The 23,959-nt window shown below is 34.4% G+C and overlaps 1 protein-coding gene across 5 annotated transcripts in view; it reads left to right on the top strand.

Annotated features, from left to right (window-relative positions):
• Positions 1–23,959, top strand: part of CCSER1 (coiled-coil serine rich protein 1) — a 1,309,738-nt gene that overhangs the window by 270,499 nt on the left and 1,015,280 nt on the right. The gene's annotated exons all lie outside the window — the stretch shown is intronic.

Below are 23,959 nucleotides of genomic sequence, written 5' to 3'. Positions count from 1 at the left end.
TCACCTAAACTGTGTAAAAAGTCTAAACCATCCATTATTTTATAGCTTCATTTTTGTTCTTATGCTGCCAAAACATTGGGCAATTTATTTAATTCTACAAATTGATATTGTAAAGGTAATTCACACAAAAAACTGATTAGTATTATAATAGAGCAATAATGAAAGAGGTAATTGTGGGACACCTGGGTGGCTCAGTCGGTTGAGCATCCAACTCTTGATTTCAGTTCAGGTCATGATCTCATGATTTGTGGGTTCAAACCCTGTGTAGAGGAGGGACAGAGAGAGAGAGAATTCCAAGCAGACTCTGCACTGACACAGGGCTGCCTCAGATAATTCTACTTAAAATTTCAGTCAACATTAAATATTATTCCTGGACAGTAAATGATAGAGACTCGTTGTATATTTGAAGTATCCCTTCTTGATGCCTTCTTTAAAAAAGCATAGATTTTCACTTTTAATCTATACATATTATGTAATATATTAAGTTGTTTACAAGCTTTAAGACTGGTCAAATACAAGAGCTATGTTAATTTTTTAAAATTTATTTAGTTTTAAGTACTTTATTCATTTTAAGTGGATTATAATGTTCCCAACTTAAGTCAAAATACAAAGCCACAAAATTCCCTTTATTATCTGTGATCACACAGATTAATACAAAATCATTTTCACTTACATTTAAGATACACTTGACAGAGATTAAGACTGCATCCAGATGAAACTCATAACAGAAAATGCATAACAGTCCTTACAAACAGTATTATGTTTTTACTTACGTATACTAGCACAATCAGTTATATAAATGGAGATGCCATGCCTTGATTTAATGGCATTATTGATTGTAAATAAATAATAATGTCCTTTTCTAAAACTTAATTTGAGTTTCCTTTTAAGACAATTCTAACAGACAACATTATGAATAAAATATAGATACTAATAAATTTGTTGGTATGAATCTTCAGCAGAAAATGAAGTATGGATCAAGCTAGAAAATACAATCACACTTAGCTTAGCAGTGATGTGACTACTGTGAATACAAGGCACTTTTTTGAATACCACTTATATTTCAACACAGAAGTAAACAAAGGGGCCAGAATAAGAACTTACAGCTAGAAGGAAGTTAGATATCATCTTTTAGTCTTCAGTGCATGAGATGGAGAAATTGAGGCCTAAAGTCATACAAACAGTTAAAATCTAATCTATTTATAATAATCAAATTCCCTGACTCTAACCTAGTATGTTTATACCATAAAAAATTGATTCATCTAACACAGTGCCATACATTCCTATAAAATTATGTAACAGTAAATATATATTATGCATAATGCATATAGGCAAATCTTATATATATGTTTGTGTACTAGCAATATACATACTAGCATATAGAATACAGTAGCTTTTATAATTAAGGAAAAGCCTCAAAATTGGAAACAAGAAGTCCTTATTTTTATATTGTTAGATTTGGAAATATAATTTATATTTAACACACATAATGTGAAGACGTATATATGTGTATTTGTATTTAAGTACACACACATACATATACATATATATATATTTATATTTATATATACATACACATCTCTTGAATGATCATCATCATTCATCATCATGGACAGAGATAGTATGATGAGATAGGAATACAGAGATGGGAAACAAAGCACTTAAAGTAAAATTCTTTTTACGTATTGGCTGGCTGCCTTTGGAAAATTGGTTAATATTCCTGAATCCATTTTGCTTTCTTTTCTGTAAAATGGGGATAATGAAACCAAATTTGCTGGTTGTAGGGAAGGTTAGAGATAATGCATATAATGTGGTCAGCAGTATCATTTCATGTTGTTCAATTTGTACTGTGACACACATCAGAACATTGAGGCCATTGAACTCTTTGTTTATCTCTCAGTATAGTATTTCTGATGTGCTAACATGATTTAAATCTGGCAGAGATGATAATGCTGATTACTTGGGTATATAGTTACCAGGAGTGGAATTATTATGTTAGTATAAATGAAATGATCCTTGGGAATCAAATCATTAGTTGTGATTTAATGTCCACTAATCTTTGTTCTATGTGGCTAATTGTGATCTGAATTGTTACCAGAAAAGGTAAAACATGCATTTTGCAATGAGAGAGACTTGGTTTAAAGCCCTGAATTAGCCTCTTAATAGCTATATGAACAACCTGTTTACATCTCCACATTTGTGTCCGAAAAGTATAATTATAATAAAACTTTACCAGAAAAGTTACTGTGAGAATTAAATGAAAGCGTGCATTTAAAAAGCTTATTACAATGCTTGTTATAGAAAACTCAATAAATGTTAACATATTATAGTCATTACCATTGTTACTACTGATGTTGTGGCACTTTTTATCTCTTTTAAGAAACCAAACAATCTTTGCACAATTATAAAAGTGTAAAAGTTATGGTGACAGGGCAGACAACAATGCTTTTGGAGAAAGATATATATAACCAGTGATCCATTGGTATTAAAATGGAAGACAATACATGGAATCACTTATTTTAAGGGTCATCACATTTTGATTAGTTAGGATACTTTCAAAGTCTAAGCCATCCATTATTTTATAGCTTCATTTTTTTCTCATGCTGCCAAAACATTGGGCAATTTATTTATTCTACAAATTGACATTGTAAAGATAATTCACACACAAAAAACTGATAAGTATTATAGAGCACTAATGAAAGAGATAATTGTGGGACACCTGGGTGGCTCAGTCGGTTGAGCATCCAACTCTTGATTTCAGCTCAGGTCATGACCTTGTGGTTCGTGGGTTCGACCCCTGTGTTTGGTGCAGAGCCTGTTTGGGATTCTTTCTCTCTCTCACTCTGTCTCTTTCTCTGCTCCTCCCCTACTTATGCTCTCTCTCTCTCTCTCTCAAGAAAAATAAATAATCTTTTTAAAGAGGTGATTGTAATAAAAGAAAAGGAAGGGCTAATTCATGCACTTGGAAAACATACTTGTGAAACTATTTTCCTAAGTCATAAAGTCTAAAAAATTTATGAAAATAACTCAATAAATAGATGCACAAAGTTTTGTTGATGGAAAACATGATATCTCATGATAGATCAGCATCCTTGACATTAATGAAGATTGATATTATCATTAATGAGAACAGTTACAGATTTCTACTCTCCATTAATCTTTGTATACCTATCTATCATCAATGTGTCCTTCTGTCTGTCTATCATGTATCTGCTTTACTGTCAAAGAACATGGTGATTGCACTCTGTTCCTAAATCATTATGAAAATTACATATCTTTATATGACACAGTATAGATAATGATCAATGAATTGATCAATATAAGCATATTTGAAATATGAAAAGATATATTGTGATTTTTTTAACCTTATAATAGTATGTTAAAAAATTTAAAAAGACATGAGTGGTAAAATATGCAGTTCTAATTTCATTTTCATATCATCTCAGCTGTCATCATTATAACAGAACTTCAAATAAGGATATACTTGAAAAGACTTTCTTGAATAATTGAAACATATTGTCATAGTCTTTTAACTTATTGCAGAAGTATATACTTCTAATACATTACTCTCCTGAAACTTATTGATTGGAATAGAGTGAGACATCTGTTGATTTTGAGTCTTATTCTGCTCAGTTCCAAGGCTCTTTAAAAATGTCCCTTAGTGTTTATTCTTCTGTGTCTTGTGATTTTGGCTTATGGCCATTTACTAAAAAAGGGTAGGGAGAGCTGTGATAACTTCAGCTTCAGGATCTCCTTCTGAATATTGTCTAAAAGAGAGTCCATCTCTAAAGTCTTGAACTTATCCTTTCTTTACTTGCTAGACTGGGTTTGAGTGCAGTCTATTTGGAAGAATGATTGAGGGTAGTTTTCAAAAGATCTTGTTTTCACAGTACAGATGTTCTATCTTTCTTGCTTCCTCCCTTTATTCCCCTTCCTTCCTTCCTTCCTTCCTTCCTTCCTTCCTTCCTTCCTTCCTTCCTTCTTTTCAATTTGAGATGTTTTATGTCACTCTCAATCTTTTCTATTTGTTATTCCAATTCTTCTTTATTTTCCCAAGATTGTATTACTAACCTATGCACCTGTTGATATGGACCAGGAGTACTCAGTTATATGCTGTTAGAACTATTTTAAATTTCTCTGTATTTTTCTCTTCTGACTAGCCTTTGAAAAGTCTTAGATATTTATGGACATACCTCTGAGATATTGTGGGTTCGATTATACACCATTGCGATAAAGCAAATATTGCAATAAAGCAAGTCAAATTAATTTTTTGGTTTCCCAGCACACATAAAAGTTTAAAATATACTGTAGTCTATTAACTGTGCAATAGTATTAAGTCCAAGAGAATGTACATACCTTTTTTTTTTTAAATACTTTATTGCTTAAAAAAAATGTAACCACCAGCTGAACTTTCAGTGAGTTGTAATCTTTTTGCTGGTGGAGGGTCTTGCCTTGATGTTGTTGGTTGCTGACTGATCAGTGTGGTGTTTGCTGAAGGTTGAGATGACTGTGTCAGTTCCTTAAAATAAGACAAAATGAAATTTGTCACACTGATTGACTCTTGCTTTCATGAACAGTTTCTCTATAGCATGTGATGCTGTTTGATAGTAGAGCTTCACAAAACTTTTCAAAATTGGAGTCTCTCAAACTCTGCTGCTACTTTATCAATCAAGTTTATGCAATATTCTAAATCCTTTGTTGTCATTTAACAATCTTCATAGCATCTTCATTTGGAGTAAATTCCATCTTAAGAACTTCCTATCCATGTTGATATTTTTACATTGTCCCATGAATTATGAATGATCTTAATGGCATCTACAATCATGAGTCCTTTCCAGAAGGTTTTCAATTTTCTTTGCCCAGAGTCATTAGGAGAATCTTTATCTATGGCAGCTATAGCCTTACAAAATGTACTTGTTAAATAATATTTGAAAGTTCAAATGACTCTTTGATCCATAGGCTAAGGAATGGATGTTATGTTAGCAGACATGAAAAAAGCATGAATCTCATTGTACATCTCCATCAGAGCTCTTGGGTGACCAGGTGCATTGTCAAAGAGCAGTCATATTTTGAAAGGAATCTTTTTTTTTTCTGAGCATTGGTTCTCGACAGTGAACTTAAAATATTTAGTAAACCATGTTGTATACAGATATGCTGTCATCTTTGTTGTTCCTTTTATAGAGCACAGGCAGAGTAGATTTTGCATAACTATTAAGGGTCCTGGGATTTTGAGAATGATAAATAAACATTGGTTTTCACCTTTGAGTCACCAGCTTCATTAGCCCCTGATGGGAGTGTTGCCTGTCATTTGGAGCTTTGAAGCCAGACAGTGACTTCTCTCTGGCTATGAAGGTTCTAGATGGTATCTTCTTCCAGTAGAAGGTTATTTAATGTACATTGAAAATTTGTTGTTTAGTAGCCAGCTTCATTAATTATCTTAGTTAAATCTTCTGGATAACTTGATGCAGCCTCTACATGAACACTTGCTGGTTCACCTTGCATTTTCCTATATGGGGATAGCTTCTTTCCTTAAATTTCAAGAACCAACCTCTGCTAGCTTCCAACTTTTCTTCCACAGCTTCCTTATCTCTCTCAGTCTTCATAAAATTGGAAGAGTTAGAACCATGTTCTGGATTAGGCTTTGTCCTAAGGGAATGTTGTGGCTGATTTGATCTTCTCTCCAGCCTGCTAAAACTTTTTTTCTGTAGTAGTAATAAAACTGTTGTGCTTTGTTATCATTCGTCTTTTCACTAGAGTGGCACTTCATATTTCTTCAAGAACTTTTAGTTTGCATGCACAAGTTGGCTAACTGTTTGGCACACGATGCCTAACTTTTGGCCTATTGTGTCTTCCAACATGTCTTTTTCACTCAGCTTGATTATTTGTAGCTTTTTATTTAAAATGAGGGGCGCCTGGGTGGCACAGTCGGTTAAGCGTCCGACTTCAGCCAGGTCACGATCTCGCGGTCCGTGAGTTCGAGCCCCGCGTCAGGCTCTGGGCTGACGGCTCGGAGCCTGGAGCCTGTTTCCGATTCTGTGTCTCCCTCTCTCTCTCTGCCCCTCCCCCGTTCATGCTCTGTCTCTCTCTGTCCCAAAAATAAATTAAAAAACGTTGAAAAAAAAATTTAAAAAAAAAATAATAAAAAAAAAATAAAATGAGAGATGTGCTATTCTTTCTTTCACTTGAACTTTCACAGGCCAGAGTAGGTTATTAATTGGCCTAATTTCACTATTTTTGTGTCTCAAGGAATAGGAAGGCCCGAGGAGAGGGAGAGAGATGGGGGAGTGACCAGTTGGTGGTGCAGCCAGATCAAACACATTTATTAAGTTCACTTTCTTGTACGGACGTGGTTTGTGGGGCCCCAAAATTATTACAATTATAACATCAAGATCACTGAGCACAGAGCACCATAATGTAGTAATAATGAAAAAACTTAAAATATTGTGAGAATTACCAAAACGTAACATAGAGATGCAAAGTGCACAAATGCCGTTGACAAATGGTGCCAATAGACTTGCATGACCCAGGGTTGCTGCAAAGCTTCAGTTTGTAAAAGTCACAGTTTCTGAGAAGCACAATAAAATGAGGTATGCCTGTACTCTTCGTCTGCTGTACTGAGAACAGGGCTTAAAGTTTAAGTCCCTTAAAACAAGGGACTTGACCTATTCTCAAAGAGCTTTAACTTTAAGAGGCAATTTAGCTTTGAGGGTATTCTTCTGGCTAGAGGAAAAGGGCAGTAAGTCAGGAAAAATAACAACAAAAGATAGTAATGCAGCATAGGAGGAAGGAAGAATAGGATAAAGGCTGTCAGGTTCAAGTTATGGTTTGAAGGATCTAAAAGAGTTTCAAAATTTTCACTTTAGCTAAGGAGTCCTTTAAGAGGGTAATTTTGGAATCTGAGTTTCTTTTGGAGACTTCCTCAAACCAGAAAAACAAAACACAAACAAAACCCCAAATGGTTGAATATTTAGGACTTTGCTCTCTTTTTGTTATAAGGCCTTTTTTATAAAGGCAATTTTATACTACAAATTTTTCAAATTCACCTATATTATTGCCTAAGCTCTAGCTACGATAACAAACTACAACATATTGGGTAGTTTAAACAACAGAAATTTATTTTCTCACTGTTCTGGGGGCTAGAATTCCAAGATCAAGGTGGCAGTGTGGCAGTTTTGGTGAGAACCCTCTTCCTGGCTTGTAGACAATTATGTTCAATGAGAAAGGGAGTGAGGGAGAAAGAAGGGAGAGTGACAGGGAGAAAGACAGGGAGAGGGAGAGAGGGAGAAAGGGAGAGAGAGACCTGGTGTCTCTTCTTATAAGAGCACTAATGACATCTATAAGGGCACTTATCCCACACTCATGACCTCATCTGAACTTAATTATCTCTCAAAGGCTCCATCTCCAAATGCAATCACAAAGAGGGTTAGAGCTTTAACATATGAATTGGGGAATGCGGGCACAATTATTCAGTCCATAGCAATGATCTATGTCAATATTCCATTTAGAATAGGTAGCACTCAAGTTAGACTTATTGTGTGAATACATTTAAGAGACCTGTGAGAATCTGGCAATAGTTGGTCCAGGAACTTTTTTGTACCTTGTATCTATACTCTGGAACATAATATTTGGCTGTGTCTAATAGCAGACATAAGAAATCTTTAATCTCTGATGGATGAATATTGGGAAATTAGACATTTTGGGAACTAAACTGTCATGGACAAAACAAGACGAGCCAAGGAAAGTTCTCGTATGTTTCTGATAGGTGCCACAGCAAAGTCTGCCCTATTCAGCTGTTGATTAAACAAGATATTTTATTTGTTAGTTCTTTGGGCTGACTCAAATGTCAGTCCTGTTGAACTTACGTCTGTCCTCTGCCTTATGTATTAACCTTTATATACTCACAAAAGAAAAAGATGAGAGCAGTCAGGAAGACTAGCCATATTTTTAGTAACAAGACAGATTTCCACCAAGTATAAATTTTTAAATCTGATCAGATAATCAAAAGATCCCTAAAAGCCAAGATCAGTCTCTGACAAAATTTAGTACTACGGTCAGAGAGAGCATTCTTCATGCTTTAATAATGTCTAGCTGCCATTTGTTCTTTTTCAGCATGACAAAGAAAGGAGAAGATAAGTGAGGGTGAAGCCAAAGTGTAGCCGTTTGAAACATTGACCCTGGGCTACTTCTATAAGAATTTTACAAAGATGGCATTTTTTCTCATAGCTATTTTAGGGTTTTGCCAACTTATCAAAAAAGTCACATCTATCAAATTCCTTTAACATCTTTATCATCCATTATTTAATAAGGACTCTAATTTTTGCTTCTGTTTGCTAATATCTATACTCCCAATAGTTAATGACAAAGCTGCTCTTACTGTGATGTCATATTCTATGGTAGCATATTGGGTCAGTATTATTAATGACATTTTCTGATAGTGTATTCATGTTTTATGCTATCACAAATGTAGCATTGATAGTCTAAGAAAGAAATATATCAGAATATATATTTGAATACTGAAAACTTATATTTTATATAAACATACTATTTGAAAAATACCCTTATCAAAAGGATGAAAAATTACTCATGTATCTGTACAAATTGTTTCTCATGCCAGAAGATTTGACTATTAACCAGTTATACTAAAGAGCTTTAAAAAAAGTGACACTTCCTTTAGGCAGAGATCAATAGCCTTTCAGAAATGATGTCCCAATGAATACCTAAAAGAAAGTTTGTGATGGCAGTGATTATCCCAAGATCTTGTGGACTGAGAATTTTCATTTCACCCTGGAATATGCTTGTGTCTTATTTAGATGTACATAATTTATGGATACTCCAGTGATGTCAAATGTAGACATGACTTCCATTTGTCCAAAAAGGCTAATGGGACTTGAGGTTAATGTTGTTACAAAGAAAATGATTCTTCAGAACTAAGTGATTTGTTAGTAAACTAGGAAAAGTTAGATCCTTTCATGTAGCTAACCCTTTAGGGAGAGACCTAGAGGAAATTAAGAGAAGTTTCATATTGCTGTGGTTGTTTCCCTCCTCTTCCATCTCTTTAAAAGGCCTGGGGCTCTTTACGGGAATTTTGGGCTGTTATAGTAACTTGTCATATTTAGTTGAAAGCACAGAATGTTGCTCTTTATCTTATTTGACTATGTGTTTCTAGAGCCTTTTATTTTACTCATTGGACTAGCAGAATACAGTTGATCCTTGAAAACACAAGGGTTAGGGGCACTGAAGTTGAAAATCTGAATATAACTTTTAACTACCCCAAAACTTAACTACTAATAGCATCTCTTGACTGGAAGTGTTACCAATAACATAATTATACAGTCAATTAACACATATTTTGTATATGTGTTATACATTGTATTTTTACAATAAAGTAAGCTAGAGCAAACAAAATATTATTATGAAAATCATAAGAGAAAATACATTTCCAGTATTATACTGTATTTACTGGAAAAATCTACATATAGGTGGGCCTGTTCATTTTAACCTGTATGATTCAAGGGTCAACTGCAAATTATTCAAGATTTGTTCCTATGAAAATTTAGCATTTGTTTATGAATTAAGAACTTTGATCCTACTGGATGAAATACCAATAATTTCACTTGATATTCATGGCTTTGTGTAATTGGCCCCTATGCAATTTTTCCTTACTTGGTTTTCACCAGCCCAATAGACTGTAACTATGCTAATTTCTTCAAAGGCCATCTTTATTCTGATTTCTATATTTTTACTAAGTTGGATTGTCTACCTCCTTTTCATCTAACTAAACCGTACTCAAATTAGTTGATAGTGTTGCTTTTTCTTCTAAGTGGAAATTTAGATGTAGAACAAACAAATTCCTAAAATTAAACAATTAGCTCATATGAAGAAGACTAGAAGAATGCAAAGGGAAGACTTTTTCAGATTCAGAATCTGTCCTAATGATAGCAAGAGGTGAGCAACCTAAAACCGTCAACTTCAATATATTTGAGTTATTTGGCTTGAATCATTCGTTGAAATTATATACCTTACACTTTTCTTTGTGATTTGTAATTCATATGTAAAATTCTGAAGAGTGGGTTTTTTTCTAAGGAGGTAATTGAATAATTTATTTAACTTCTTAAAAGTGAGGATGAACATTATGTAGATTATATTATCCTCATACTTTTGCAAAGTGAAGCCCATTAAATAGCCGTCAGTACCACAGAACTAAAGATTAATCAATTATGTCTCATAACCTGGGAGAGATTCTTCATATATCTAATGTAATTTTTTCAACAAAGATTAATAATTCATATGATACTTGTTCTTTTATTCTGAGTAGCCAAAAAGGTGTTATCAAAGAGGAACAGAGAAAAGGGAGAGGGAGAGAAGAAGGGGAGAGGGGGAGGAAAGGGGAGAAGGAGCAATAAGTCTGTGGATGAAGAGAGAGGGAGATATGATAATATTGACTATATTATGTTTGAAGTAGAAAGAGATATATAAGGAAAGAATAGAAAGATATAGCTATTAGAAAAAAAAAATTCCACTGGGGCACTTGGGTGGCCAGTTGGTTAAGCATCCGATTTCAGCTAAGGTCATGATCTTGCATTTTGTGAGTTTTAGAGATACATCGGGCTCTCTGCTGACAGTACAGAGCCTGCTTCAGATCTTCTGTCACACTGTCTCTCTGCCCTCCCCCTCTCTCTTAAACAAAATAAAGTTTAAGAGAAAAAAAAAAGCCTGTTTATTCAATAACTAGTTGATGAGATTATATGTGTAATAATAGTTGATGCTCCTCAACCTTGTCAGAAATTAAGGACCAAAAGATGTAAGAGAGAATTTATTGAGATCTTTCTCAAGGGGGAATGGAAGGGAAAAGGAAAGTGAAGGGGAAGGAGAAGGGAGGGAAAGAAAAAGGAAGGGAAAGAGAAGGAAAGATAAAAAGAAAAGAAAAATAAATTACCTAGAATATTTCTTCTCAGTAGAACCTGAGTAGTCCAACCACTACCTTTCTATCAGTGTTGAAATCAAATAGCAATAATACCCCGAAGGGCAGGGATTTTTATCTGTTTTGATCTCTATTACATCTTCAGAGCCTAGAATATGGCTGGCCCAAGTATAGACTTAATAATTTTTTAAAATAAATTGTTTATTTGGGTAAATTACATGGGATACATATATGAAATTGCAAGTTACTCAGTAACTATGCTAATTTGTATTAGACTACAATTCCATGCAGATTAAAACTAAAACTTGCATTATTGCATTTGATTCATATTGTGTTGTACGTAATAATCATCAGTATTAAAAACAAGCAAACAAACACCTGACAACGTACCCAAAGCAAAACACCTTTGATTGGGCTAATAGGAGAAGAAATGTGAGGTGATCATAAAAGCTGACACACATGTAAATTAGATAATTTTTTGTGTAATAAATGGCAATACTTATAGGAAAATTATATTCAACATAGTTTTATTTATATATAATAGAATATTTCCTGTGATATAGGTTTTAAAATATTTCTTTTAAAAGATGATAATGTTAATTTATTAGTGGTGTTATTCATGGCATTAATAAATCCAAGTAGAATATGTTTCTTGACAGTGTATAATGTTTTCCAGAAAGAATGACAGTAAAATGCATTTTGGTTTAACTACCCTTCCCCTGAGGATATTGTCTATGGCCTAAATGGAATGCTTTGCAAATTCTTTGTATTCCACTGTATCAAGCACATTCTTTCTCCCCCTTTAAGATTTTTTTTCTGGGTTTTAGAGTCTCGGATATCAGATTACATAAATTTTAGGTTAGGCATAATTTAAGTGATACAGGTCTTGTTGTGCACATTTTCTTAGAAGGGATAACAACTATGATTTCATCTTCTTCTTGGAAAATTCATAAAGTGTTGTTTTGAGTGGTAGAGCAGATACTTATTTGTCTGTACTTGCTGCAGCAAGCTTGCTCCAAGGATAGCTCCAGGGCTCTTTCTAAGTTTGAAATGAGAACCATAAATGGGAAAGTCAGCATATTCACCAGACTGTTTTTTTCTCTAGGTGAATTGAGTGTGTGTGTGTACACACATATACATACACACACACATACATACACACTTTGCTGTTTACATTGCTTCTTATTTCCATAGTATTGATCTCTAAACAATTGCTGAATGAGAATTTTAATATCAGACTCTTGCAGTTGTCATTCATCAGTTACCCCCCCACACACAGAATGTAGGTAAAGCTTTGTGGCACTAACGTCAATATTTTTTTTCTTGTATCATTTTCATAACAATTTTAATGAAACCCTGTCCTAGAGGCATCAAAATCTATTTTTGCCATTAGTTATAAATGTTCTTTAGGAGTGTTTTGTTTGTCTATTGCTGTGTAACAAATTTTCCTAAAACTTAGTGGATAAAAACAACAAATGTCATTCATCTTGCATGATTTTTGTGGGTCAGAAATTCAGACAGGATGTATCAGGGATAGTTTTCCTTGGCTCTGTGGAGCTTAAGTCCTCTGCTAGAATACAGAATCCTTTCATGTACATTAAGTGGTTGTTGATGGATGATGACTGAGGGACTTCATGGGATTGTCAGCCAGGATATCTGTGTGGGCTTTGCTTCCTCACAGCACAGTGGCTGGGTTCCAACAGCCAGTGTCCCAAGAGAGAGCCAAACAGAAGGCATATTCCCTGTTATGACCTAGCCTTGAAAATTACATGGCGTCACTTCTATCACATTCTTTTAGACAAGGCAGTCACAAAAGTCATAAACAAAAAGTTTTAGAGGAAGGGAACTAAAATCCCACCACACAAGTAGAATATCAAAGATAAGCAGGATAGGATATATATTGGTGTGACTATCTTTGGACAGTACAGTCTGCCACAATGGGTATTAACAGTCCTGCAAAATTTAAAATGGAAAGTTTAATGAACAAAATATGTACCTTCCACTTGAATTGCTCAGAATCAGTAGGCCGCAATGATGTCATTCTAATATTATGTGTGGAATCTGTGATAGTGATGATAGACTTTACAGACCTATAGTGCTGCTATTTTTCCTATGTAAAACCTTCTACGGATGCCTAGAAAACACCTAACCTAGGGTCTCATACGCTAGATGGTGGCTGTGCACATGAAGAAATGCTAATAAAGTTTTTAATACCTAAGTTAGCAGAAAGCAATAATCGTTGATGACTCTATTCCTCCTGATGTTCTCTCTATATTATCTGTATCTGTGTATAAAATGTGCATACGTCTGCAGTATTTGTTTTATATATATTATGTGTATATGTAATATATAATATATATGCATATAATATATGTGTTATATTATGCATTCTAGACCACATTTGAAAGAAGGCAACCAGAATGGTAAAGTATAATAAACTAACCATGATTAGAATTATTGAAGCATGAGCTGAATAGCGACATCTGTCAGATTTCAAAATGGAAGAGGACAGTAGTAGGAGCAATATAGATTCAGTCATTAGGTTGGAATTCTGAGACTCTATGTGTTCCTTTTATTTAATTATTTATATTTTTATTTAATTATTAATATTCATGAAAGTAGTTCTTTGGTCCTTATCCTAAACTAGCCATTGTATTATTTTTCTCAGGCTGTCATAACAAAGTGTCACAAACTGAGTGGCTTAAACAACAGAAATTTATTTTTGCATAGTCTGGAAGCTAGGTGTTTAAGTTCAAGGTGTCTGCAGGGTTGATTTCTTCTACGTTCTCTCCTTAGTGTGTACATGGCTGTCTTCTCTCTGTGTCTACATAAGATCTCTCCTTAGTTTTTGTCTGTGTCCTATTATTTTCTTCCTAAAAGGACACCAGTCATGTTGGATTAGGGTCCACTATGATGACCTGATTTTAACTTTATTACTTCTTTAAAGACCTTATCTCCAAATACAGTCACATTGAATACAGTCACATTGTAAGTACTAGGGTTAGGACTTGTGGGGCGAGGCTCACTTCAGCCAATAATAGCCACTAGATAATATTTTCATATTTATTAAAATAAATAAATACTTTATCCATAAATGTCTTACTCTGCAGTCAGGAGGGGTTTATGAATGCATGTTTCCTGTTCAACAGTCAAGAAAACCGTTGGCTGTTCCAGTTTGCATTTGATGTTCCAAGGATACATTTTTGCCTGCCACAAACATTCCAGTGGTTCGACTATAGCAATAAAATAGGTAACCTTGCAAACTGAATTTACATTGTTCTGTTTTTCCCTATCATAGGTCAGGTTTCAATTTAATTCTAGAAAATATTTGTGCAATATAAGAAATTGTGAAAAGAACTGTTCAAAGGCTGAGGCAAGAAATAAATTAAGATTAAATTAGTTAAAAATATACAAATTCAAAGAACAGAATTTTATAATAAACTTGATAATGGTCCAAACATGTGTCACAAGATGAAGGTTCCTATTGGTACACAAAAGTACCAGAATTTGGATAATGTGAGATAAGCCTGACTCAATATAGTGTTGTTTTTTACATTTTATAGTTTTGTCCAAAATTTCTAGGATATGGTTATTTTCATATTTATTTCTGTATTTTTTTCTCTAATTAGTTTTACTTAAGGGCATTAACTATTTCTATGCAGTTCCTTCATATCTTTAAAAAAGATGCCTGAGATGATACTATCCTTGCATAATATGTTTGCACAAGTTATTTTTCATTTAAATTATTTTAAATTGCTTCTAATTAATTTGAAAGTCTTGGCTTGGTGCTTTTGCCAGTTCTTTCTCATCCATACACACTTTTACTCTATTTTCTGTTATTTTGATCTACTGAGAATTGTGTTTCATTTTGACAAAGAGAGTAAGTAAATACAGACTGTTGAATGCTCTTCTGAATGCTCTGCCTGCAGTATTTATTTTGCCTTTCCCTAGCCTTCCACTCCCAGTGACAAGGGGCACTCACCATTTCTCACTTCATTTATTTCAGTAGTATTGCCAGGGATTTGGCCTGCTTTCGTTCCTGTACTTAGATGTTGCCAGGCTACTTGCAGAACATATAAAGCTGATCATGTTACTTGCTTCTTTGTAAAATGATTGATAGAGTATCCTCACTAACTTCAAAATTACATACTAATGTTTTAGAGTTACTTAGAAGGTACTTCAGGTGTTGAGAAAAGATGTATCTCCATTCTTCAACTCCTTACGTCTTTTCTAGACCCAGCCACACTGAAATATTTGAATTTCTCAAGATATATGACATTTTCTTATATCTCATTGCCTTTTAGCACAGTCTTTCCTATGCTTTGCTAGTGTCTTTTCTTTTCCCCAGTGCCTCCATTTTTCTTGAATCTCTATCATTCATCAGACAGAGATTTATGGAGTTCCTCCTTTGTGTCTGGAACTATGCTAAGAAACAGGGAGCGGACAAGATAGCATTTGTCCTGCTCTTCCAGTCACAGTGATTACTTTACCTGGCTGGCTTCTTTGGTAGTACTTTTTATATGGTGTTCATTCCTTACTACACTAAATATATTCATGGCAAATATTTTATCTTTTATTTTCATCAGTCTCATACCTACTACAGTGCCTGGACATGATATAGTTCAGTGAATGCTACTAATGGAATCAATATGTATCCTGCTTTTGTTCAGTGTGTGTTTATTTATAGTCACGATGCAATGACTTGTATTTTATCTGCTTATTTTCGATTCTGGACTAATATTTCATCAGAAGAGCCTTTTATAAGCACTGGATTAAGGATGTTAATTCGTAAAAAGTATTGAGAGATTCACTAAAACTAGTATGTGATACCTAAATGTATGTATTGTTGGCTGGTATATTTATCAACCAGAGAAACAGAACCTTACGTGCTTCTTGGGGGTGGGGGTGGGGGTGGGGGTGGTGGGCGCTGACTAGGCCAGGAAGGGAAGGCTGGAACTTTTGACATGGGTAGAATTTTGTCTTCATTAAGAAGCCTCAACTACTTTTAAGGCTTTTCAGTGATTGAATCAGGCCTACCCAGATTACCTATGACAGTCTCCCTTACTTGAAGTCAGCTGTAGTGGGTTGTAATCATATCTACAGAATATCTTCACAACACATATACATTCCACAGAAACATGCATTTTTGTCATTTATATTCACTGATCTACTCAAGCACCTATAAACAGTGCTGGGCAAGAAGAATCAACAGCAATTGATTACAAATAAATATGAAAAAATAATATTTTTTCTAAATTATATATTTTCCTTTGCCATAGATAAATGTATGTAATAGTGGGTTCATCCTGACACTCAACACACATTCTGTGGAGCAAGAGGGAAATAGTTGTTGTAAATCATTTTGAAATACAGAGCTTGGAACTCAAAGCATTTTTGTGAGTCACAGCTGTGCTGTGTTGTGAGGCAAGTTGCTTAATGCTTACACAGTTTTCCTAGGGTAAAGAATTCAGATATAAGAATACTATTGAATAGAAACACAATTGGAAAAGATAAACTATTAAACTTACTCTTCAGAACACATGATAGGTATTTAAATGAGGAGCAACAGGAAGCATTGTCAGTAGCATGGTGGGTTCAGGCAAATTGATTGAATTCTGGTTTTGCTACTCCCAATCTGTCTGACCTTGAACACTGTAAAATCGGGATAATAATATTACCCCATACAATTTTTCTGAGTGGTCAGGATGATACTGTACCTTTAATGCATATTTAGTAGTAATGCATTAATGCATAGTATGTATTATATGTAACTAATGTGTAGTTAGAAGGATGCCTACTACATAATGATATTTAAGCATTTGTTAAATAAATGTTACCCTTTTGCTGGGTTAAGCTTCACCAGTGGGTTGTTCTGTGGTAAATACGTAGACCCTGGATATTTGGACAGGAAAGGGGAAGGTGAACACTTTTTCAAGTCAAAGACAAATGCTTTTCTTTTACACCTGTAATTTGTTCATTGATAGTAAACAGTTCTGGTGAATTGGGGTGGTGATTTCAAATGTAGTTACACATGATGGTTATGAGTTAATTATGATCTAGCCATATTCAGTAATTTTAATGTTCTCATTTTGCATTGAAGAGAAACATGTCTCTCCTAGAAATCTTTGGCACTTGTGTGAACATTTAAAAAATATGTTGCTTTCCCAGTGATTTAAAATTGATTTTATAAATTAAAGACCAAACAAAGATAGAAGTTCAGTAATTAAATGAAATAGCTTTGATTTATCAAACTGGAGAAAAGAGTACAACAATTTCAGTATTTAGGTCTTGCATCTCAGTTTATTATGGGTCTTAAAGAAATGTTTTGTACAATACAGTTGATATTAGAGAGTCATTTAATATAATAGCATATTTTTTGTGGTGTAATAAAAAGTTACGTGACAAAGTCAGACTACTCAGTTTTAAACCTAGAAATGATTTCTACTTTGCCATAAGATTTTTATATTTCTGATGCAGAGGTTCCAGTAGTTTTGATCATTTTTGGTGTTCATATACTTATAACTACTCAGGAATAAATGGGAGTAGTGCTTAGGAGCAAATCCTAGCATAAGTAATTCTTGTCACTCTCAAACATTTTCTCTTATTTTAAAACTCCTATTTGTGGGGCCACTGTTTGTGGGATCAAGCCTGGTGTCGAGCTCTGTGCTGACCATGTGAAGCCTGCTTGGGATTCTCTATCTCCCTCTTTCTCTGTCCCTACCCTGCTTGTGCTTATGTTCTCTCTCTCCATATTTCAAAATAAATGAGTAAACTAAACAAACAAAAACCTTCCTATTTGTATAACTCATATTCAAATGTTAGTTTCTTATGTCCAAATCATTGTTTTTGTAGTTGTGGGTGGTTGTGACAATGGACTTCCTCCAGATGCAGTTCAAGCATTTCTCCATGAGACCCTCTCAGAATGGCCTGATTAGTGACCCTAATATTGTTAAGAAAACCTCCATCTGTGTAGAAAGAAATGGGACTTTAATTTTTCAGTCAGGCTGACTCTGACAATTCCAAGTAACAGAAGCCTGTGATGGAATTTTCTATGGTTCATGCAATATAGTTAAACAAAGATTCTTTTCACAGAAGAACAAATTTAGCATGTAAATTTATAGGTTGGTGCCTCAAATTATTATCTGCATCTTTGGTTGGAAGTAACAGTGGAAAATTATCGATTTCTCAACTCATGGATGCTGGAAACTTACTTGAATATGCAATGCCTTGGCATGTCTTACGTTTTTTAAGTTGTATTATGAAATAATTATCTGCTGTTGCCTAAATTTAACTTTTAAAAAATTTATAAGTGAATAATATTTGCTATACATGATTGAAACTATATAAGTACAATTAAATAATGCGAATAATCAGAAGTTGGGAGTTCCTGTTTGTTTCACTCTGTACTTTTTTATAAAGCCACAGTTTTTCCCATCATGAGAGTTTGGTCTGAGTAGTGAAACATTTGCTTTTATTTTTTAATTTTTATTTTAGTGAGAGAGAGAGCATGAGTGGGGGAGAGTGGCAGAAGGAGGGATGGAGGGAGGGAGGGAAGGAGGAAGAGAGAGAGAGAGAGAATGGGAAAGAATTTCAGGCAGGCTCCATGCCCAGTACTGAGCCTGCCATGAATCTAGAACCCATGATCCTGGGATCATGACTTGAGCCAAAATCAAGAGTCAGATGCTTAACTGACTGAGCCACCCAAGCACCCGTGGAGGTCTTTTTTAAACTTGAAATTTCCTTTTAATCTGTATCATCAAGTTTATTTTAATGGCAAATATAATGTTTTCCCCTTTAGTCCTATTTATATAATTCTTCAAAAATAATTTATGCATTTGTGTCATGGTAAAAATGAACATAATTAAATTATTATACAAAGTAGTTCAAATTGTGACCATTGTTATATGAGTTTCTGATTTCTTTTTTGTATGGACCATAATTTTGAAGAATATATCTTGCTTTGTTAGAATATAATGATCACATAAATATCCATTACTCTATAGGTTCTCAGAAACTGTTTCTCTTCTCAGTGACATACTGCTAAGGTTTCCTTTATTTTTTTCTTTCTACCTCAGAATGATAGAGCCTAGGCATATTCATTGTTTTGAAAAATCTGTACTTCCCTTTTATTATTCCATTCACTTTTTTTAGGCCTTAAATGATTTAAAAAATATATTGGAATATAATGGACATAATATTTATTAGTTTGAGGCATATAACATAACGATTCAATAATTCTGTACATTACTCATTGCTCATCACACATTATCCATACAACATCCTTCATCATACGACTTAATGACAATACTATTAACTATATTCCCTCTGCTATGCTTTTATCTCCATGACTTATTTATTTTATTGTTGCAAGTCTGTACCTCTTAATCCCCTTTATCTATTTTGCCCATCCTCCTACTGACCTCCCCTCTGGCAACCACCAGTTTGTTCTCTGTATTTATGAGTCTGTTTTGCTTTTTTGTTTGCTCTTTTTGTTTTTATTTGTTTGGTTATTTATTTTGTTTTCTAGATTCCACATATAAGTGAAATCATGGTATTTATCTTTCTCTTTTGACTTCATTTAGTGTAATACCTCTAGGTCCATTTATGTTGTTGTGCCTGGCAAAAACTCATTCTTTTTTATGGGTGTGTAATACACCAGCGTGTTTGTGTGTTTGTGTGTGTATTTCACACCTTTTTTTTTTTTTTTTTTTTTGGTCTGTTCATGGGCACTTGAATTGGCTGTCATAAAAATGATACTTTTTTTGGTTATCATAAATAATGCTGAAATAAGTGTGAATATATCTTTTTAAATTATTGCTTTTTCTTTCTTTGTATAAATACCCAGTAGTAGAATTATTGGATCATAGTATTTCAATTTTTATTTTTTTCAGGAACCTCCATACTGTTTTCTCCAGTGGTTGCAACAATTTATATTCCAAAAACGGTGTATGATGGTTCCCTTTTTTCTACATCCTCACCAGCACTTGTTATTTCTTGTCTTTTTGATAGTCATTCTGACTGGTGTGAGGTGATATCTCTAATTAGTGATGTTGAGCATCTTTTCATGTGTCTGTTGCCATCTGTATGTCTTCTTTGGAAAACTGTCCGTTCAGTTCCTCTGCCCATCTTCTTCTTTTCTTCTTCTTCTTTTTTTTTTTATGTTTATTTTTGAGAGAGAGAGAGAGAGAGAGAGAGAGAGAGAGAGGGCGTGAGTGGGGGAGGGTCAGAGAGAGAGAGAGGGAGACACAGAATCTGAAGCAGGCTCCAGGCCCTGAGCTGTCAGCACAGAGCCAGATGGAGGGGTTGAACCCACGAACTGTGAGATCGTGACCTGAGCCGAAGTCAGATGCTTAACTGACCCTGGTGCCCCTCCTCTGCCCGTTTCCTAATTGGATTGTTTGGGTTTTTTGGTGTTGCGTTGTGTAAGTATATATCATGTATACTAACCCCTTATTGGATATATCATTTACAAATATCTTCTCCACTCACTTTTTTGAAGTTATAATCTCTCTATTATTTAATGGCTTAACTGGCATTTATTACACTAATTCTTGTATTTAGTGTGAATGAAATATAAAGGTATTAAAAACTTGAATGTAATTTAATTTCCGCTAAATATAAGAGCTTTGCCATTTACATTGATTTCCTAACCATGTATCTTTAGACCAGTGTAGTGTCACTTTTATTATATAATAATTAACGGAGCTTATTTTTCATTGACTTAGTTATTCATTGTTTTTTAACCTCAATATCTATGAGAGTGCTATAACTTGTTCCAGCCTCTAGATAATAAAAACTAAGTATTGATACTAATAATTACCTTGTGTAAACAAATGCTCCCTATTTTTGAAAATTTTTCTTGTTCACCTACGGTCTTTTCCCTGCTCACTTCTCTCTTTTCATTTTTAAAGATAATTTAGCTCTATTTTCCCTCATAGAGATCTAGATAAATCCTTTTACTTAATCTGGTAAGCAGGTTACTGTTCTAACACTTGAAATATTTCTAAAAGAATTCAAAGATTTATTAAAATTATTTCTTTCTAGCCCACAGTAGAATCCTACCATTAAGCATATTTCTTGGAACATACCAGTTAGTTCAGTAAATATTTATTGAATAACTGAATAAATATATATATATATATTTTATAGCAGTATTTAAGACAACAGGGAAAATTTTATTTTTTTATTCATTTATTTTTTTAATATATGAAATTTATTGTCAAATTGGTTTCCATACAACACCCAGTGCTCATCCCAACAGGTGCCCTCCTCAATACCCATCACCCCCTCCCTCCCACCCCCCATCAGCCCTCACTTTGTTCTCAGTTTTAAGAGTTTCTTATGCTTTGGCTCTCTCCCACTCTAACCTTTTTTTTTTCCTTCCCCTCCCCCATGGGTTCCTGTTAAGTTTCTCAGGATCCACATAAGAGTGAAAACATATGGTATCTGTCTTTCTCTGTATGGCTTATTTCACTTAGCATAACACTCTCCAGTTCCATCCACATTGCTACAAAGGGCCATATTTCATTCTTGCTCATTGCCACTTAGTACTCCATTGTGTGTATAAACCACAATTTCTTTATCCATTCATCAGTTGATGGACATTTAGGCTCTTTCCATAATTTGGCTATTGTTGAGAGTGCTGCTATAAACATTGGGGTACAAGGGCCCTATGCATCAGTATCCTGTATCCCTTGGGTAAATTCCTAGCAGTGCTACTGCTGGGTCATAGGGTAGGTCTATTTTAAATTTTTTGAGGAACCTCCACACTGTTTTCCAGAGCGGCTGCACCAGTTTGCATTCCCACCAACAGTGCAAGAGGGTTCCTGTTTCTTCACATCCTCTCCAGCATCTGTAGTCTCCTGATTTGTTCATTTTGGCCACTCTGACTGACGTGAGGTGATATCTGAATGTGGTTTTGATTTGTATTTCCCTGATGCAACAGGGAAAATTTTAAATGTAGATTTTTCTTCTCCCAACTATGTTGGAATTGTTTGATGTAGACTCAAAGCACATGCTAAGAGTAAATTAAATTAAAAAAGAAAGAGAGAGAGAAGAGTAGAATAAACAAAAATCTGTTTGATGGCATTAGAGAGACAAAGAAAGCAGCTCCCCCCACACATACTTTGACACATACTCGATACTAATGTTTGTATCTTGAGTGCCACATAATTGCTTGAGATTCAGTTCTGCTCTTGGCGGTCATCTAGTTTATATCTCAGACTCCACCCCTGAGTGGATTAGTAATTCAGCAAATATTTTTAGCGGAAGGTGAAGAACATTAAGATATGTTCTTATACTTCTTTCTCTTTGAGATCATAGTCCCACACTTCTTGGCAGACTTGTATGACCTTAATTGTATTGTTGCCTTCTCTTTCATTAATGTGGCTATCATCTTTAGTATTTGCCTCTTTCTGTATTGGGGAGAGGGTTTAATTTATTGTTTGCCACTTATTGAAGTGAGTACTTAGATCAGCAATTATTGATCTTTCATTTATAATCAATTCAAATACCACTTACATCACTAGAAGATTTCATTTCTTTGCTACACTTCTCATTTCCACCATCAAATTCCTTCCTTAGATTATCCATTTTTGTAAAGTGTCACATGAGTTCATCACTGGGAGACAAGGAAGCAATGGGACTACATACTTTGAGACTTGGGCTTAAATTGAGTAGCAGATGCATCATGACCAGTTATTGATAGACTTTGAAAAAAGTGATGTGTGTGTCTAATCATGATGCACATTTCTTATTTGTACTCAAAGTACATGCTCAGAGTAAGTAGAGACTATTTGTGTAGTGATTTGCGGATCAAAGGGCTGCTAGAGAAGTTCATAGTTTGTACAATTATACACAGTATCGATATATCATGCGAACTGAAATGTGAGCCATTTTTGAGAGTTCTGGTGTTATTTAACTAAACCATGTAACTGAAATTTGTGCTTATCAGAATCATGTAAAGCAAGAATTTACAGCTTTATTGCATTAATTATCAGTAAAATTTAAATTAAAGCAACAATGTGATACCACTATATACACTTATAGGAAAAGCTGTGGTAGGCAGAATTCTAACATGACATGTGACTCTAACCCTTGTATGATTCCTTCCACTGGGAAGATGGGACATCACTACTGCAATTATATTATATTCCATGGCAAGAGAGACTTTGTAGATGTACTTATGATTACTAACCAGTTGACTTTGAGTTAATCAAAAAGGTGATAATCTGTATGGGCCTAACCTAACGAGCTTTTGAAAAGCAGAGTATATTTTCCCCAGTTGTTAGCAGCAGAAGAGATCAGAGCATGAGAGAAATTTGATGCATGAGAGGGTTTTAATGTGAAGGATATTCTTCATTGCTGAGATAGACAAGCCATTGACCACTGACCTATCAGAAGCTTCTAGGAGTTCAGACTGATCCCTGGCCAATAGCCAGCTAGGTAAAGGAGACATGAGTCCAACTACCTCAATAAAGTAAATTTTGCTAACAATGTCATTAATCTCAAAAATGGATTCTTCCCCAGAAACCTAAGAGCACAGCCTGGCTGTGAACCTGACATTGGTGTTGTGGGAATCATGTAACAAAGTTTAGGTCTTTCTTCGTAATCTGTATACCTAATCAGAGAACTCAGCTGAGTTCACTGGACTTCTTACTTACAGAATTATGAGATAATAAATGGGTGCTGTTTTAAGCTGCTAAATTTGTGTTAATTTTTCATGCAGCAATAAAAAATTCGTACAGTAGTAAAATTTTAAAAAACTGGCAAAAGTTAAGTGTTGATACAGATGTGGAACAACTGAAACTCTTCTGTTTTGGGGAATGCAAATTAGTCCAATCAGTTCAGAAAAACGTTTGGCAATATCTACTAGGGGTGAAGGTGGGACATATGAACATATCCCAAGAGCAGTTGCTAGATATTTTTCAACACAATTTTATTTTTGCAATAAAATAAAAAAAGAAAAAAAAATGTAAAGGTATGTTTATAGACATTTCAAAATAGCCTCAGAGCAGAGCAGTTCTAAATGTCCATCAC

The sequence above is a fragment of the Neofelis nebulosa genome, chromosome 3, assembly GCF_028018385.1.
Source record: "Neofelis nebulosa isolate mNeoNeb1 chromosome 3, mNeoNeb1.pri, whole genome shotgun sequence".
In the NCBI taxonomy this organism is placed as follows: Eukaryota; Metazoa; Chordata; class Mammalia; order Carnivora; family Felidae; genus Neofelis; species Neofelis nebulosa.
This window is presented reverse-complemented; position numbering and strand designations above follow the sequence as displayed.